Source organism: Poeciliopsis prolifica, unplaced genomic scaffold (genome assembly GCF_027474105.1).
Source record: "Poeciliopsis prolifica strain line A6 unplaced genomic scaffold, Auburn_PproV2 SCAFFOLD129, whole genome shotgun sequence".
Taxonomy (NCBI): domain Eukaryota; kingdom Metazoa; phylum Chordata; class Actinopteri; order Cyprinodontiformes; family Poeciliidae; genus Poeciliopsis; species Poeciliopsis prolifica.
The window spans coordinates 137,501-144,733 of NW_026562504.1; the positions used below are offsets into that span (position 1 = coordinate 137,501).

A 7,233-nucleotide genomic window follows, 5' to 3' on the forward strand; every position below is an offset into this window, starting at 1 on the left:
TTTCACAAAGACAGACTCTGATTGGTCTGTTCTCACAGCTTTATGTAATTACATTTCCACTGGAAACCAAAGAAAATATCTCTTTATTTGACTAAAAATTCAAACATTTTTATGCCATGTTTCAAAAAATAAAAACATAAAAAATGGCCGTTTGTAATATGACCTGTTGGGGGCGACGATGAGTTGACATGCCATAAAATTCAAGAATGACTGGAGAAAATGGACAATAAAGCAACCAGTTCAACATTAAGTGGTTGTTTCTGAAAACATGAGGAATCCAAACAACATCAGCAGCATAAAGCTCCATTAAAATAAGGTACAAATTAAATCCCTCTTATGATTTTTGTATTTTAATATGTGAGATACCATCATCTTTTATTTAACCAATCTTGACTCAGTTTTAATATTAGGATTTAATAAAAAGTTTTACTTTTCCAGCATGCAACAGGAACGCTGGACAAAAACGAATCTTTTCCTTCTGTTTTTAATCTGCTGGAGTTTCATTGTCCCGTGTTGCAGCTGTACATGTATGATTTCATATTCTATGTTGTGTTAAGTGTGTATAACTGTTAATATGAATGTTGCTAAGGTAGCTGCTAATGGGGATCCAACTGCACAAACAGAAGAAAACATGTCAGAGTTTAACCCTTTCCACATGTTTCCACCTGTTTCCACGTTTCCACATGTTTCCACGTTCCACGTTTCCAGATGTTTCCACATTTTCCATGTTTCCACATGTTTCCACGTTTTCCACATGTTTCCACGTTTCCACATCCGTTTCCACATGTTTCCACATGTTTCCACATGTTTCCAGATGTTTCCACGTTTCCACATGTTTCCAGATATTTCCACATGTTTCCACATGTTTCCACATGTTTCCACATGTTTCCACGTTTCCACATGTTTCCACATGTTTCCACATGTTTCCACATGTTTCCAGATGTTTCCACGTTTCCACATGTTTCCACGTTTCCACGTTTCCACATGTTTCCACGTTTCCACATGTTTCCACGTTTCCACATGTTTCCAGATGTTTCCACGTTTCCACATGTTTCCAGATATTTCCACATGTTTCCACGTTTCCACATGTTTCCACGTTTCCACATGTTTCCACATGTTTCCACATGTTTCCAGATGTTTCCACGTTTCCAGATGTTTCCAGATGTTTCCACGTTTCCACATGTTTCCAGATGTTTCCACGTTTCCACATGTTTCCACATGTTTCCACGTTTCCACATGTTTCCACGTTTCCACATGTTTCCACGTTTCCACGTTTCCAGATGTTTCCACATGTTTCCACGTTTCCACATGTTTCCACATGTTTCCAGATGTTTCCACGTTTCCACATGTTTCCACATGTTTCCACATGTTTCCACGTTTCCACATGTTTCCAGATATTTCCACATGTTTCCACATGTTTCCAGATGTTTCCACGTTTCCACATGTTTCCACATGTTTCCACATGTTTCCACATGTTTCCAGATGTTTCCACGTTTCCACATGTTTCCACGTTTCCACATGTTTCCAGATGTTTCCACGTTTCCACATGTTTCCAGATATTTCCACATGTTTCCACGTTTCCACATGTTTCCACGTTTCCACATGTTTCCACATGTTTCCATGTTTCCAGATGTTTCCACGTTTCCAGATGTTTCCAGATGTTTCCACGTTTCCACATGTTTCCAGATGTTTCCACGTTTCCACGTTTCCAGATGTTTCCACATGTTTCCACATGTTTCCACGTTTCCACATGTTTCCAGATGTTTCCACATGTTGCCAGATGTTTCCAGGGCAGCAGCGATGTAACTGCAACCTGATCTTGTTTGTCGTCTTTCTGGTTTCTGACAGATGTTGTGAAAAAGCTTCAGGCTCTCAGCTCAGCTCCGTGTTTTAACACGCTACCTCTGATCTGATCCTCAGATTCAACGTCACACTTCAGGAAGATGGCATTCTCTGCTCCGAACTGCTGCTCCAGAGCCTGCAGGGGGCGCTCTGCTGCAGCCTCTGTGATGTCCAGCAGAGCCACCTGTTCAGGTCAGAACATGTGAAACACCATCAGTGACCTGCAGAGAGATCCGTTCACAGACCAGGACCGGATCCTGATCTTCATATTAACTCTGAGTTGAACAAACTAGATAAGAGCATTTATAGAACATTCTGTAACTGCATTATTCAAATAGTCAACATATCTGTCATTTAACCAATTCAATGTAGTTTATATAATATTAAAAACTAAAAAATACATCATTTGATTCCTTTTATGAATAAGAAAATAAGCACTTTATTGCCTAAAAGTCAACCATTTAATTCCAGTAGTGAATATTTGATCATCTGCAGCTAAAAATCCTTCAAACATCAACATGAGAAAATTTCTGCTGGATTAACATCAATTCAGTGCAGAGATTATCTGGGGACTATTATTAACTGATCAATAACTGGATGTTAAAGGTGATTAATAGGCTAACAGAGTGGGAACCAGGAGAAGCTCAAAACTGACACTGATTGATAAATAATCAATTACTAAGTTTGTGATTCATCTTGATTAATGTGATTGGTTGCAACAGAAAGACATTTTTATTCTTTTCTTTGTTTATTGAAACGTTTCCAGACGGATCCATAAATCAGACTGAAGATGTTCAATAAGAACATTGATTTATTTTCCATTTTAGATCATGTTTCTGTTGTTTGCTCCTGTTACTAAACATAAACACGGAGTTGATTATTAATTTGACTCTAATCTCCTGGTTTAAGTCAAAATGTGAACGGATCCAATATGTGAGCCTGGATTGATAGTCTGAATTAATCTGAGTCACAACATCATTTTGGATTTGAATATATTTTCCCTCTGGGATCAACAAACTCTTTTAAATTGAAATTCTGTGGAGTGTTATCTTTAGCTGACATATAAAACACCATAAAAACAGAAAACATTGTTTATTAAAGCTGCAGAGTGTAACTTTTATAAAATATGTTTCACATGTCGGTTAAAACTGAGGTATGATTCAGATAATCAGTGGAAAAAATGAGACAGGTTTGTATGACGCAGTTTTGGCACTACCAATAAAAAACTAAAAGAATTAATATAAAAAGGTCATAATATTAATAGAATAAACCTGTAATAATTATAATCAGTTGTAATATTGTGAGAGTTGTGACATTATGAGAATAATGTAATAATGCTACGACTTTGCTCTGATAATTGTATGTTTAGTTATTTTCTTCGTGTTGCTCTGCTGCTCAGTCAAATCACCTCTCAGACAGAGGGGGAGGGTCTTAGCGCTGGCAATCATGATATGTATGTGCTGCCCGCGCCTGCTTTTGTACAGCTAGTTCACCAGCAGTCATGGCAGTATCAGCAGTAGCGACACGTGTACCTATGTGTGATTGACAGCGCCAAGCCCCTCCTACTGACTTATTGGTTGTTTCTGACAGAGAGATTTTTTCTGTCTCATATTTTTTAATAAGAGTTTCAAACTTTCTTCTCTTGAACATTTTCCTCAATGATGTTTTACATCTTGCTTATAAAATCTTAAAATATAAAATTTGCTGTGAGACAGATTATTGAAACACATTTTAACTGATGTTTGCAGTTTGATTGGTTTCAGTGAGATTTAAAAGCCAATAATGAAAATCAGACATGAATGTGATTGTGTCTCGTTTTAGTGACGTTTCACATAAGAAACCTTAAAGCTTCTGATTCTTTGTTTCATGATTCTGTTGGAAAATAAAATGTTTTTGTTTCTCATCCATCCATAGAAATCATTTACCAAAGATTGCTTCAGGTCAAAGGTCAAACCTCATGAACTTTCCCTCTTGTCCTAATGGAAGCCCTGGATGTTTTCATTGCATATTTATAAAAACTTTCTGAATGTTTTTTATTAGCAAATATCTGTTTTATCCTTTTCCTTCCACTTTTATTGGCCTGTTATGATAACATTTATCTGGACAATAAGTCGCCTCAAGTTATCACAATAAATGACATTGTTGTTGTTTTGAGACCATCTTCCAGTAACTGGTCATAATAATGCAGGAACACAAAAAACTCACAGATCAATAAACTGGAATTCATTTTGTTGCAGCTCTTTTGCTCTTTATCTGATGGTGAATCAATCAACAGGAAAGTGGGCAATGAGAGAAGAGGAAGAATTGGGGCAAAGGTCACCAGGCCGGGAATCGAACCACCCCCGCCGCATATATCACATATCCCAAATAAATAAACAAAACAACAAATAATGTGAATTATAAAATTTCTGCAAACAAAATTATCCTTCAAAAACGGTTTAGAGACCAAAATACCAAACTGAAACTTTAGTCATTCAATTTTTAGAAAGAGAAAATCAATAAATCATCCAAATATAAGTGACTGAGTTTAATTTATCATTGATCAATAAATTGTATTGATTTGATGTGAACGGTCCAGAGAAACAATCGGCTTCCGCTACAACCAGAACATTCCTGATGATCTCTGCTGGTTCCCAGCTGGATGGAAAAAACTGCATTTAGTTTTTCTGCAGCTTGAAGCCGTCTGTAGAAATCATTTACCAGAGATCCAAAGGTCAGAGGTCACTCTTCTTGGTGTCAGCGGAGCGTCATCAGGTTGCAGATCTGAGGGAGCGTTTTACGACCCGTCAGGAAATTCAAAGCGTTTGTTTGTAAAGGCCAGGCTTTTTAACTTGGCTTCCATCTTTATATTTCATTTTTCTATGCTGGAAAAAATTCCTCCTCCCATGAACTCAGCATGACGCTGCCACCACCGTGTTTCACTTCTAGCTGAGCTGCTGGCCTCTGCTGCTTGTCTGAATAATTTAGTTTAGATGTGGTTGAACTTTTCTCTGTGAAATTTAATCAAGATTCTTAAGATTAAAGAGGCAGCATACTAAAAGCATGCCACACTTTTCAGAAAACAGCATCTTTCTCAGACTTTAATCTGTGACTTTTATAATCCAAAGACCTTTTCTGCCTTCAGTTCAACTGAATAAAACTCTTTAGAGCTGGTGAAGTCACATGACTCTCAAATCAAACTATTTCTGATTCAGGACATTTGTTGATATTTTTATCTGCTAGGTTATTTAAAATCTGTTTGTCTAAAGAGATGCCGGAACATCTCTACAGGATAACATCTTTTATCCTGTAGAATGGCAGCAATTATTAATTACTAGTTAGGATAATTATTGATGAAGTTAGCGCCAATATCAGCTTCATTCAGTTTTAGTCTCAAACAAAACATAAAAGTTTAGCAAAAATGAGATGAAAACATTTTCATAAAAAACATCTAAAAAATATTTGTCATTTTGTTGTTGCTAAAATCTGCCTTTGTTGTTTTATCTGGATTTAAAATCAATGACAAAACAAAGGAATCATCGATGTTAATGCTAATGTTAGCATCAATGATAATGTTAGCATCGACGTTAGCGTCGATGTTAGCATTGATCAGACCTTTGTTCTGTCTGTTGCAATAATCAATAAATCAACTAATCACATGATTAATCAGAACAGACTCAATCATGTCTGTTCTATGATTTATTGCTTTTTTCGTTTCCAGTTTTATTCGCTTTCAGAGATTTCATAATTGATTTTATTTGTTGTTTTATTAATTGTATTTAAAATTTCTTCCTGATCTGGTGTTACATGTTCATTGCAGTTTAAAGGTTATTAATCTTTCAGAATATTTTTGTGCTTTAATGCCATTTCAATTATGATACTGAAGACTATTTGAGTATTTGTGGTTCGATGACAAAACATTCCTCTGAACTTTGTTGCTTTAGAGGAGGAATAAATGCAGGCAAAGACCAAAAGAAACATCTGAGCAACACAAACAAAGTCTGGAATATAATAAATGATGCGCAGCTCTCACGCTGGCCTATTTTTATCTCATTCTGGTTTTTAGCTTCACATTTAAATTATGCAAACACAAACAAATAATTTGCCTCCTTCTTGTGGAAAGTTAATATTAAAAGTGTCAGAGTTTCTGAATATTTAATGAATATTATTTAGTGAATATTTAATGAATATTATTTAGTGAATATTTAATGAATATTATTTAGTGAATATTCCTCCAGAGCCATCGTGACACTTTTAGATCCATTTTTACTCCAGCAGGCCAGTAAAAATGGATCTGATTGGGTGACAAGAGCAGCAGGATGAGGAGCAGCCCTGCCCTGAGTGTTATCTGGTTAATGTCTGGTTAATGCCTGGTTATTGTCTGGTTAAAGTCTGGTTAATGTCTGGTTATTGCCTGGTTATTGTCTGGTTAAAGTCTGGTTAATGTCTGGTTAAAGACTGGTTATTGTCTGGTTAAAGTCTGGTTAAAGTCTGGTTATTGTCTGGTTATTGTCTGGTTAATGTCTGGTTAATGCCTGGTTATTGCCTGGTTATTGTCTGGTTATTGCCTGGTTATTGTCTGGTTATTGTCTGGTTATTGTCTGGTTAAAGACTGGTTAAAGTCTGGTTAAAGTCTGGTTATTGTCTGGTTAAAGTCTGGTTAAAGTCTGGTTATTGTCTGGTTATTGTCTGGTTAATGTCTGGTTAATGCCTGGTTATTGCCTGGTTATTGTCTGGTTATTGCCTGGTTATTGTCTGGTTATTGCCTGGTTATTGTCTGGTTAAAGTCTGGTTATTGTCTGGTTAAAGTCTGGTTAATGTCTGGTTATTGTCTGGTTAATGTCTGGTTAATGTCTGGTTATTGTCTGGTTAAAGTCTGGTTAAAGTCTGGTTATTGCCTGGTTATTGTCTGGTTATTGTCTGGTTATTGCCTGGTTATTGTCTGGTTAAAGACTGGTTAAAGTCTGGTTATTGTCTGGTTAAAGACTGGTTAAAGTCTGGTTAAAGTCTGGTTATTGTCTGGTTATTGTCTGGTTAATGTCTGGTTATTTCCTCACCTTGGCTCCGTTCTCCAGCAGGATTTCTGCCAAAGCTCTTCCGATCCCCTGGCCGCTCCGGTCACCACCGCGGTTTTCCCCTGCAACGCCATTTCTCAGATCTGCAGCTCTAGGAAGGATCTGTCTGCAAGGCGTTAAAGATCTGCTTCCACGGAATCTGCTTTACCTATCGCCGCCCACGGACTGTCTCCGCCCACAGAAGCCGGAGCTGCGGGCCTGAAACTCGGAGTTCCTCTGCTTCAGTTCACCTCAAAGGCATTGAGCTAACTGGAAAACTACCAGTAGAAACACTGAAGATGTTTGGACCATCGTGATTCATTTTCCAACATGACTCAAATCTTTTCTCTTTTCCTTC

General features: G+C 37.1%; 1 pseudogene; it reads right to left on the reverse strand.

Moving 5' to 3' along the window:
• Positions 1 to 6,970, reverse strand: part of LOC129355306 (15-hydroxyprostaglandin dehydrogenase [NAD(+)]-like) — a 16,123-nt pseudogene extending 9,153 nt beyond the window's left edge.
• Positions 6,971 to 7,233: the final 263 nt, after the last annotated feature.